The sequence below is a fragment of the Xyrauchen texanus genome, chromosome 30 (genome assembly GCF_025860055.1).
Source record: "Xyrauchen texanus isolate HMW12.3.18 chromosome 30, RBS_HiC_50CHRs, whole genome shotgun sequence".
Lineage (NCBI taxonomy): Eukaryota > Metazoa > Chordata > Actinopteri > Cypriniformes > Catostomidae > Xyrauchen > Xyrauchen texanus.
Genome location: NC_068305.1, coordinates 40651391 through 40664215, shown reverse-complemented (window position 1 = coordinate 40664215; position 12825 = coordinate 40651391). Strand labels below are relative to the sequence as shown.

At 46.4% G+C, this 12825-nt stretch overlaps 1 protein-coding gene across 1 annotated transcript in view; it reads left to right on the top strand.

Annotated features, from left to right (window-relative positions):
* Positions 1–12825, top strand: part of LOC127623603 (actin-binding protein WASF1-like) — a 41758-nt gene that overhangs the window by 6645 nt on the left and 22288 nt on the right. The window lies entirely within an intron of this gene.

The window sequence follows — 12825 nt, the reverse complement described above, 5'->3', positions numbered from 1 at the left end:
ACCAGTAGGTGGCGATATGCGCGAAAAATGCGAATGTCATTTTTTACTATAAATATCCACCTTTGACTAGCCCAGACCAGTAGGTGGCGATATGCACGAAGAATGCTAATGGCATTTTTTTTTACTATAAATATCCACCTTTGACTAGCCCAGACCAGTAGGTGGCGATATGCACGAAGAATGCTAATGGCATTTTTTACTATAAATATCCACCTTTGACTAGCCCAGACCAGTAGGTGGCGATATGCACAAAGAATGCGAATGTCATATTTTTTACAATAAATATCCACCTTTGACTAGCCCAGACCAGTAGGTGGCGATATGCGCGAAGAATGCAAATGTCATTTTTTTTACTATAAATATCCACCTTTGACTAGCCAAGACCAGTAGGTGGCGATATGCGCGAAGAATGCAAATGTAATTTTTTTACTATAAATATCCACCTTTGACTAGCCCAGACCAGTAGGTGGCGATATGCACGAAGAATGCTAATGTCATTTTTTACTATAAATATCCACCTTTGACTAGCACAGACCAGTAGGTGGCGATATGCACGAAGAATGCTAATGTCATTTTTTACTATAAATATCCAACTTTGACTAGCCCAGACCAGTAGGTGGCGATATGCGCGAAGAATGCAAATGTAATTTTTTTTACTATAAATATCCACCTTTGACTAGCCCAGACCAGTAGGTGGCGATATGCGCGAAGAATGCAAATGTAATTTTTTTTACTATAAATATCCACCTTTGACTAGCCCAGACCAGTAGGTGGCGATATGCACGAAGAATGCTAATGTAATTTTTTTTACTATAAATATCCACCTTTGACTAGCCCAGACCAGTAGGTGGCGATATGCACGAAGAATGCAAATGTAATTTTTTTTACTATAAATATCCACCTTTGACTAGCCCAGACCAGTAGGTGGCGATATGCACGAAGAATGCTAATGGCATTTTTTTTTACTATAAATATCCACCTTTGACTAGCCCAGACCAGTAGGTGGCGATATGCACGAAGAATGCTAATGTCATTTTTTTTACTATAAATATCCACTTTTGACTAGCCCAGACCAGTAGGTGGCGATATGCACGAAGAATGCAAATGTAATTTTTTTTACTATAAATATCCACCTTTGACTAGCCCAGACCAGTAGGTGGCGATATGCACTGAAGAATGAAAATGTAATTTTTTTTACTATAAATATCCACCTTTGACTAGCCCAGACCAGTAGGTGGCGATATGCACGAAGAATGCTAATGGCATTTTTTTTTACTATAAATATCCACCTTTGACTAGCCCAGACCAGTAGGTGGCGATATGCACGAAGAATGCTAATGTCATTTTTTACTATAAATATCCACCTTTGACTAGCCCAGACCAGTAGGTGGCGATATGCACAAAGAATGCGAATGTCATATTTTTTACAATAAATATCCACCTTTGACTAGCCCAGACCAGTAGTTGGCGATATGCACGAAGAATGCTAATGTAATTTTTTACTATAAATATCCACCTTTGACTAGCCCAGACCAGTAGGTGGCGATATGCACGAAGAATGCTAATGTAATTTTTTTACTATAAATATCCACCTTTGACTAGCCCAGACCAGTAGGTGGCGATATGCGCGAAGAATGCAAATGTAATTTTTTTTACTATAAATATCCACCTTTGACTAGCCCAGACCAGTAGGTGGCGATATGCACGAAGAATGCTAATGTCATTTTTTACTATAAATATCCACCTTTGACTAGCCCAGACCAGTAGGTGGCGATATGCGCGAAGAATGCAAATGTAATTTTTTTTACTATAAATATCCACTTTTGACTAGCCCAGACCAGTAGGTGGCGATATGCGCGAAGAATGCAAATGTAATTTTTTTTACTATAAATATCCACCTTTGACTAGCCCAGACCAGTAGGTGGCGATATGCACGAAGAATGCTAATGTCATTTTCTACTATAAATATCCACCTTTGACTAGCCCAGACCAGTAGGTGGCGATATGCGCGAAGAATGCAAATGTAATTTTTTTTACTATAAATATCCACTTTTGACTAGCCCATTTGACCACTAGTCAGAAAAGTTGTTTATTATTGGAGATGCTACGCTTTCTTGAAAACCGCTGAGCTACTATTACAAGTTAGTAGCAGTGCAAACTAACTAAAAGTTGCCTGTCTCTGCATAATATCTTCTTATTTCTGAATCAATAAATGGCTTTGCTTGTACAGCACTATGATGACAATAAAGCAGTCTTTCTCCATTATTTGAACAGTCTCTGAGATTGTTGAAGCTCAGCCTAGCTCTTATGTCACATTTATCCATTATTAAGCACCATCCGGTCTGGCAGGGACTTCCCGTGACACAGTGTGGTCTGTTTTGTTGGTTTTGTTTCTTTGGCGGATGGAGAATAATGCATTCGGATCATGGTGTGGTTATTGCGACTGTACATGAGTCCCCAGAGGCGACCGTGGTGTCCGCTTACACTCCCGACGTTGTTGTGGATTCCTTTGTCATCTCGCTTACAGACAGGTGCTGATTCAATACGACAGCAGAGATGAGCGCCAAACACGTGTTGTAGTAGTTCTAGTCACCTCATGTTGTGCTTTTACTGTCTTGTTTTTAGGTAAAAGTGAGAATTGAGAATTCTGTCATCATTTACTCACCCTCATGATGTTTGAGGTACATACAGCTTACTTTCAAGTAACAAAAAGGTCTAAAAAGCTGCACTGGAGTATCAGTTTTGACTTCACAGGTGTGTCTAAAACCTGTTTTGGCTGAGGCAACCATTATGTGCAGTGGAAGTAAACTGTGGCTTGTGTAAACAGAATATTGCCATCATTTTATATAATATTTTCTGAATTGAATTTCGGTGAGATGAAATGACCATATACTGCAAATGAATGGCAAGGAAACACCTCTGTTGAGTTTGTCCTCGTGGGAGGAACACAACAACATCCCGTGCATGTATTCCAAAACACAATCAAATGACTCTCACGAACTGATTCTTTTTAGTGAATCAAAAGAGTTAGAGTGCATACACCCACAGATTGCACTCATACACCCACAGGTAGCGCGCATACACCCACAGATTGCACTCATACACCCACAGGTAGCGTGCATACACCCACAGTTAGCGTGCATACACCCACAGGTAGCGCGCATACACCCACAGATTGCGCTCATACACCCACAGGTAGCGTGCATACACCCACAGGTAGCGCGCATACACCCACAGATTGCGCTCATACACCCACAGGTAGCGCGCATACACCCACAGGTAGCTCGCATACACCCACAGATTGCGCTCATACACCCACAGGTAGCGCGCATACACCCACAGGTAGCGCGCATACACCCACAGGTAGCGCGCATACACCCACAGTTAGCGCGCATACACCCACAGATTGTGCGCATACACCCACATGTAGCATGCATACACCCACAGTTAGCGCTCATACACCCACAGGTAGCGTGCATACACCCACAGTTAGCGCTCATACACCCACAGTTAGCGCTCATACACCCACAGGTAGCGTGCATACACCCACAGTTAGCGCTCATACACCCACAGTTAGCGCTCATACACCCACAGGTAGCGCGCATACACCCACAGGTAGCGCGCATACACCCACAGGTAGCGCGCATACACCCACAGTTAGCGCGCATACACCCACAGATTGTGCGCATACACCCACATGTAGCATGCATACACCCACAGTTAGCGCTCATACACCCACAGGTAGCGTGCATACACCCACAGTTAGCGCTCATACACCCACAGTTAGCGCGCATACACCCACAGTTAGCGCTCATACACCCACAGGTAGCGTGCATACACCCACAGGTAGTGCGCATACACCCACAGATTGCGCTCATACACCCACAGGTAGCGCGCATACACCCACAGGTAGCGTGCATACACCCACAGTTAGCGCTCATACACCCACAGGTAGCGTGCATACACCCACAGGTAGCATGCATACACCCACAGTTAGCGCTCATACACCCACAGTTAGCGCTCATACACCCACAGGTAGCGTGCATACACCCACAAGTAGCATGCATACACCCACAGTTAGCGCTCATACACCCACAGTTAGCGCTCATACACCCACAGTTAGCGCTCATACACCCACAGGTAGCGTGCATACACCCACAGTTAGCGCCCATACACCCACAGGTAGCATGCATACACCCACAGTTATCGCTCATACACCCACAGTTAGCGCTCATACACCCACAGTTAGCGCTCATACACCCACAGTTAGTGCTCATACACCCACAGATAGCGTGCATACACCCACAGGTAGCGCTCATACACCCACAGGTAGCGTGCATACACCCACAGATAGCGTGCATACACCCACAGTTAGTGCTCATACACCCACAGTTAGTGCTCATACACCCACAGATAGCGTGCATACACCCACAGTTAGCGCTCATACACCCACAGTTAGCTCATACACCCACAGTTAGCGCTCATACACCCACAGTTAGTGCTCATACACCCACAGATAGCGTGCATACACCCACAGTTAGCGCTCATACACCCACAGATAGCGTGCATACACCCACAGGTAGCGTGCATACACCCACTGATGCTGAAAACTGCAAGCATTAAAAGTGAATTAGAAAGCATCTTAATTGATATAACCGTGTCAAAATGTTGGGACGATCTGCAGCGTTTAACTCAATATTGCTATACTAAAATGTAGATGTAAAATATCTGTCATTGATTATTTGTAGTATAATCATCACTGATTGGACGGGAAACCCTGCCGCAGGCATCAAAAGTGATTTCCAGGCTACACGGGAGAATTAATTGGCATTGGGACGCGTGTAATGACCTATCTTTTATCTGGAACACAAGCCATTGTGAGGATATACGCTCCTCCAGGAAGCCTTAAATAAGAGCAGGCTTTGGGAAATGGAGACGTTTCATTATGCTACAAGTGAAACAATTCAGCACCGGCTACAAATCAATTCCCTTATTATGGTTCAGTATAACTCGAGATAACAGCACTGGTCTAAAACAGGGGCGTTCACACCTACAGCCATTTGCGTCAACCTAGCAGGCATCTACATTCTCTTGCCATCTGGGATCGACCCCTCTTGGCCTGAAGGCCAGATTGGCATACTGTGCCCATTGGCACCGCTCAGGGCATCACACCCTCCAGCGTTTACCCAGAAATGTCTCCATTCATTGCAGATCCAAAATGGCATCTCCACAGTTGGAGTTTAATGGTCCAGTCATGTGATTGCTGCATTCACTGCGGTGCAGTCATGCCTGATTGATGGATTTATTCAAATGAGCGCCGTGACTCACTGTGCATCCATCTATTCTCAATGTGAACACTGTGCAGATGAGATATTTCACTGTCTGCAGGTGTAGCTATTTTCGGATGAACAGGAAATGGCTTTGAGGTCACTAGTATGAGGGAGCAAGACTACATTTGCTCTAACATTCTGTTGTTAAAGTAAACGTGAAACTGCATTCACAGCACATTCGGCTTCTGCAGTGACATATTTCCATGTCAGATAAACAATTGGGAATTGTACAATTGGGAACTGGATGGTGAAAAGTTGGTTTTCCATACCAGAATGTAGCCAGAGATGAATGCGAGTTTGCAAGAACAATAGCATCATAGCTTTAACCTTAGCGGTATTCAAAGCGCTTTACACTGCGTCTCATTCATTCATTCACACACCAATGATGGCAGAGCTGCATGTAAGGTGCTAGCCTGCCATTGGGAGCAACTTGGGGTTCAGTGTCTTGCCCAAGGACACTTCGGCATGAGGTGTCATGTGGGCCAGGAATCGAACCGCCAACCCTGAGATTAGTGGCCGACCCGCTCTACCACCTGAACCATAGCCGCCCGCAAGGCTGAAGGCTTCACGCTATTCTCCGAGGCATCCACGCCCAACTCACCACACGCCCCACCGAGAGCGAGAACCACATTATAGCAACCACGAGGAGGTTACCCCATGTGACTCTACCATCCCTAGCAACCGGGCCAATTTGGTTACCCCATGTGACTCTACCCCCCCTAGCAAACAGGCCAATTTGGTTACCCCATGTGACTCTACCGTCCCTAGCAACCGGGCCAATATGGTTTACCCCATGTGACTCTACCGTCCCTAGCAACCGGGCTAATTTGGTTACCCCATGTGACTCTACCCTCCCTAGCAAATAGGCCAATTTGGTTACCCCATGTGACTCTACCCTCCCTAGCAACCGGGCCAATTTGGTTACCCCATGTGACTCCCCCTCTAGCAACCGGGGCAATTTGGTTACCTCATGTGACTCTACCCTCCCTAGCAACTGGGCCAATTTGGTTGCTTAGGAGACCTGGCTGGAGTCACTCAGCATGCCCTGGATTCGAACTCGCGACTCCAGGTGTGATAGCCAGCGTCAATACTCGCTGATATACCCAAAACCCATCTCCGTTTCTTAGCACTTAAACTACACATCCAGCATTTATGTAACTCATCTCACTAGAGCATGACTGGCTGTTACGTTGAGCAAAATGTGTTAATTCAAGCAACGCATTGCTAAAGCAAGTTACGTTACCTGTGGAAAACCCTCCCACCCAAATTAGACCCAGGCTCACCTAGAATAATAGAGATTATTATTAGGGCGGCTGTGGCTCAGGTGTTAGAGCGGGTCGGCCGCTAATCTCAGGGTTGGCGGTTCGATTCCCGGCCCACATGACTCAACATGCTGAAGTGTCCTTGGGCAAGACACTGAACCCCAAGTTGCACCCAATGGCAGACTAGCACCTTACATGCAGCTCTGCCGTCATTGGCTCTCTCTGTCAGCGGTTTACACGACTATAACTATACCTTTAACACTTCTCTGAGTGGTTGCTAGGGTCTTCTGTGTGGTTGTTAGGTGGGTAGTGGCTCAAGTGAAATGAGTCTCTATGATTTGACTCGGGATTGTGAAAGTGTTTTTCCTTCATGAGAGGGGGCGGGCAGCACTTCTCCATCCATACTGCGTATATATTTATGCTCATTATGTAGCGTGGGAGTTTGCAAAACTCAGTGTGACTTTATGAATCTGTATCGTGAGTGGGATGTGTATTTCACACACACATACTCATCTGTGTTCCAGTGAGACACTTACAATGGAAGTCAATGGGGCCAATTCCATAAACGATAAAATACTGTTTCAAAAGTACAGACACAAGACGTAAACAATGTGTGTTAACATGATTTTAGTTTACTGTTAATTTTGAGTAATTGGCAACTATATATTAACCCTTCTATTCTTTTAAAGAAGGGCTGCTTACTTTGTAGTTCACGGTCATTTTTGACCGAAAACAGTACAGGTGTCATTTTTATTTATTTTATTAAGGTAAAAACAATAAAAAGATTTTATGTTTGTCAGATCTTATTTCCATATATATTTCTTGACCAGTCATTTGCATATGCAAATAAGCACATTTATATAACTTCACTACTGTAAAAACGTATACTTCTATAATCTGAAACATGAAGGAAATATGAGAATGTGTCATGTATGTTATTATTATAAAATGTATATTATTGTGTCACCAGTTAATTTGTGTGTGTGTGTGCGTGTGTTGCATTGTGGGTCTGTTCTGAGAACACGTAAATGCTAAAAGGACCAAAAAAAGAAACTGGGTCCTCTATTAAGTCCATTTAAAGCAATGAGGTCATTTGTAGCTGGTTTCCTTTCTGGTTCACTTTAACTGAACTGGGTTTGGTTTTGGTGAATTCATGCAGGGGGGCACAAATGAAGCAAAAGACGTGACTTGAACACACGAAATCGCTTCATTCGCGAATTCACACAAGGCGGCACGAATGAAGCAAATGGCGCAACTTGGACACGTGAAATCGTTTCATTTGCAAATTCACGCAGGGTGGCAAATGGCGCGACTTGAACACGCGAAATCGCTTCATTCGCGAATTCACACAAGGCGGCACGAATGAAGCAAATGGCGCAACTTGAACACGCGAAATCGCTTCATTCGCGAATTCACGCGGTGCGGCACGAATGAAGCAAATGGCGCAACTTGGACACGCGAAATCGCTTCATTCGCGAATTCACGCGGGGCGGCACGAATGAAGCAAATGGCGCAACTTGAACACGCGAAATCGCTTCATTCGCAAATTCACGCAGTGCGGCACGAATGTAGCAAACGACGCGACTTGAACACGCTAAATCGCTTCATTCGCAAATTCACGCAGTGCGGCACGAATGTAGCAAATGACGCGACTTGAACACGCTAAATCGCTTCATTCGCGAATTCACGCGGTGCGGCACGAATGAAGCAAATGACGCGACTTGAACACGCTAAATCGCTTCATTCGCGAATTCACGCGGTGCGGCACGAATGAAGCAAATGACGCGACTTGAACACGTAAAATCGTTTCATTCGCAAATTCACACGGGGCGGCACGAATGAAGCAAATGACTCGACTTGAACACGTAAAATAGTTTCATTCGCGAATTCACGCGGGGCGTCACGAATTAAGCAACTGGCGCAACTTGGACACGCGAAATCGCTTAATTTGCAAATTCACACGGGGCGGCACGAATGAAGCAAATGACGCGACTTGAACACGTGAAATCGTTTCATTCGCAAATTCACGCGGGGCGGCGCGAATTAAGCAAATGACGCGACTTGAACGCGTGAAATCGTTTCATTCGCAAATTCACGCGGGGCGGCACGAATGAAGCAAATGACGCGACTTGAACACGTAAAATCGTCTCATTCGCGAATTCACACGGGGCGTCACGAATTAAGCAAATGGCGCAACTTGGACACGCGAAATCGCTTAATTTGCAAATTCACGCGGGGCGGCTCGAATGGAGCAAATGACGCGACTTGATCACGCAAAATCGCTTCATTCGCGAATTCACGCGTTGCGGCACAAATGAAGCAAAAGACGCGACTTGAACACGTGAAATCGTTTCATTCGCAAAATCACGCGGGGCGTCACAAATTAAGCAAATGACGCGACTTGAACACGTGAAATCGTTTAATTCGCGAATTCACGAGGGGCTTCACGAATTAAGCAAATGACGCGACTTGAACACGCGAAATCGTTTCATTCGCAAAGTCACGCGCTTCATTCGCGAATTCACACGGGGCTTCACGAATGAAGCAAATGACGCGACTTGAACATGCGAAATCGCTGCCTTCGCGTATTCGCGCAAGTTTAAATTTTTCATCTCGGTCGAAAAATATGCATGATGCGTTGTCGCGAAAGCCTATCAGCATTGAGATTGTCCGGATGTCACTGACGTACTGACGTAGTAGCAGAAGAAATCTGGAAAAATGGATGAAAACATGGTTGTAGCGGTGTGTGGGCACCCGGAATTGTACGACACAACGTCATACATGTACAGAGACCGGACGAATAAAGACATCGCTTGGAGGAAAGTGAACGAGGAAGTCGCATTACCTGGTAAGTTCGGTAAATATGCGCGACTACTTGATTCCAGCTATTGGTCGTACTTTACTATGAACCAAGTCAAGCCCCTCCTCCTGTCCTTTTCCGGAAGAGAAGCGGGAATACTCGCGGGTTCATGTTACTCGTGCGAATGCAAAATGGTCAAGTTTTCTCTGTGTTCAGATGGGAAGTGGTGGAAAAGTCACCAAGCAAACTGTTCAGATAAAGGAACTCAATCTTATTACATCGGAAATAGTGCTAATAGGATTAGAAGTTTAAACATGCATTATGTCATCATGAAGGTTTCAAACAGCATTATGTTTGAAATTATTGTTGTCACATGACATGATTTGATAATCATAACCAATGAGATTTCACTTCATTCAAAGTTCAATTGCAGCTGCTTATTATTTAAACATTACTCAGATTTCAAGACGGTTGTATCCCTTGAGAACTCGAGCAGATTTTGAAGTTTTCTTTTGAGCTTTAATAGTACATCTGTGAATTTCAGGCTACTACAGACTGGACTGGCTTTACGCAGCTTCATGTCTGCGTGACTGTTCGAGTATACGTGTTATGTAAGAGTGCACGGCTTGAAGGCATCTCTCTCTTTCTCTCAGTCTTTTGTTTTCCCATGTGAGACTCTAATGCAAACCAGCTGTTGGCCCGGTCATACCTCCAGAATTCCAGCGCTCTGATTGGCTGCGATTGAGTTGCCTGCTTTCTGATTGGCTGCTGCAGCATTCCGTTGTCTGTGATTGGTCTCATCTGCAAATTGCATTAGTGCTGCACAGCTGAGAAAGAGAAAAAGGGTCAGGATGCAGCAAATCAAATCACACTGACCAAATCATACTTGAGCTTTCTCAACTCTTTTTAAAAGAATCTATGATTTGCACAAAGGAGGTACACTCATTATGATGTCATTATGTTACAATGATCATAATTACTAGACACATGAACACTTAAGCACAGATTAGGAGACATAACTAGCCAAATATAAGTAAGGGACAATGTTCAGTCAGACGGTTGTTTTCGCAAAAAACAAGAAGCCCAACAGGGTGATCAGGACACCGGCATTTATCACATTTCTTTGCGAAAAATACCACTTATTTAACCAAATAGTTAGTAGCTATTTATCCCACCGGGGAGGGAGGGAGTAGACTGACTGCTCGGATGCGGTGAACGACCGCCGTCCGTGAGGCGAGTGGGGACTGGACTCCCCGACCGCCTGGAGCGATGGAGCCACTGCCAGGGGCGGAGGAGACCCCTGCCATCCCACAGAAACGCGGAGGGGTCGAAGGAAGACCGCCGTCCGCAAGGGGAGGAGGGAACTGTCTCCCCGACCGTCTGGAGCGGTAGGGCCGCTGCCAGGGGCGGAGGAGTGTCCCCACGAGTCGCCGAGAACCTTGTTTCCCTCCCCTTGTCCCCTCCCTCGTCCAGGTGGATGGGGATGACCTGCCGGCAGACTAGGCTTAAAGCACGCCCTCCTGAAGTCCCGGCGGAGGAGGGTGCACGGCCGGCGCTTAGTCACCTAATCAGCGGGAGAGAGAGATAAAGGGGAGCCGGACATGCCAGTGAGAGAGAGAGAGAGAGAGAGAGACGCTGCCATTTGCTGAGTCACGAAGGTAGCGCTGCCGTCTGCCGGGGTCAGAGCGGCTGAGGACTAGTTGACAGTGTGTTCGGGACCGGCGAGCTATTTTTTCTCTCTCTTCTCTCTCCCTCCCCTCGTCTCTTCCAAGGTACCCAGAAAAAGGGATCGAAAGTCAAAAATAAGCTAACAATATCGGAAGGTCAGTCGCCAAGGGACAGAGGAGCCTCTGCTGTCCGCCAGAGGGCAGATGAGCCGTTGCCGACTGCCAGGGGATGGAGGACCCGCTGCTGTCTGCCAGGAGGCGGAGGAGCCACTGCCATCTGCCAGGGGGCAGAGCAGCTGAGCACTGTCCGTGTGTTCGGGACCGGCGAGCTAGTTTGTCTCTATCTCTCTCTTTGTTTCTCCTCTCTCCCTCGTCTCTTCGTCTCTCGGGAACGGCCGGAAGGTCAGCGTCTCCCCTCCAGAGATGGGGTGCAGGAGTGTAACCAGGAGGAGGGCGTGGCCGGGCTGTGAGGGTGTACGGCTGGCACTGAGTCACCTAATCAGCAGGAGAGAGAGATAAAGGGGAGCCGGAGACCCAGTCATCCATTTACTCTTAACAAAGGTGGAGATGTTTAATCCAGATTGACAGTTCTATATCTGAAGTTTAGGAACATTCAGATTTTGTTGACGTGTATAGTAGATGTCTAGATCGGCCCCTGCAGTGAAGTACATCGGCGGTACATCTGTCATACGAGCCATCTCATTCAATCGCAGCTCAGAGAAACGGGGGTTAATCTATGCTGCCATGGCAACAGTCCCATGGTGATAAGGTCACCGAGCACACAGGGTCATTAGGGGTCAAGATACTGGAATACTGCATACTGTACATTATGTATTCTGCAAAGTGTGCCATTTTTAGTATACTGCACATTTTGGTAAGCATGAGTGAGTAATCTATGTACTACATGTACTCTTGAGACGAGGAGGAGGGCGGGGCTGGGCCGTGAGGATACACGGTCGGCCCTGAGTCGGGCTAATCAGCCGGGACAGTTCAGCAGGGACAATTCAGCAGGTTCCCGCCTCCTCCTTGCCCGTCCTTTAACTGTTACAACACTATATATATGCAAAGTTTTCCTACCGTTTTCTTTAAATGTACACTAGAGGTGCGACAACAACAAAAACGTTTATTCACTTTCACACAAGTCACGTGTAAAACAGCAGATTATCAGTGCATAAACACTTACTTTTCGTCCTGCTCCTCACACACATATCTTATGACATCTAAACACTTCTACTAAAGCGCATGACTCATTTTATGAGCGTGCTGAGTGACTCCAGTCAGGTCTCCTAGACAACCAAATTGTCCCGGTTGCTAGGGAGGGTAGAGTCACATGGGGTAACCAAATTGGCTCGGTTGCTAGGGAGGGTAGAGTCACATGGGGTAACCAAATTGGCTCGGTTGCTAGGGAGGGTAGAGTCACATGGGGTAACCAAATTGTCCCGGTTGCTAGTGAGGGTAGAGTCACATGGGGTAACCAAATTGGCCCGGTTGCTAGGGAGGGTAGAGTCACATGGGGTAACCAAATTGGCCCGGTTGCTAGGGAGGGTAGAATCACATGGGGTAACCAAATTGGCTCGGTTGCTAGGGAGGGTAGAGTCACATGGGGTAACCAAATTGTCCCGGTTGCTAGGGAGGGTAGAGTCACATGGGGTAACCAAATTGGCCCGGTTGCTAGGGAGGGTAGAGTCACATGGGGTAACCAAATTGGCCCGGTTGCTAGGGAGGGTAGAGTCACATGGGGTAACCAAATTGGCCCGGTTGCTAGG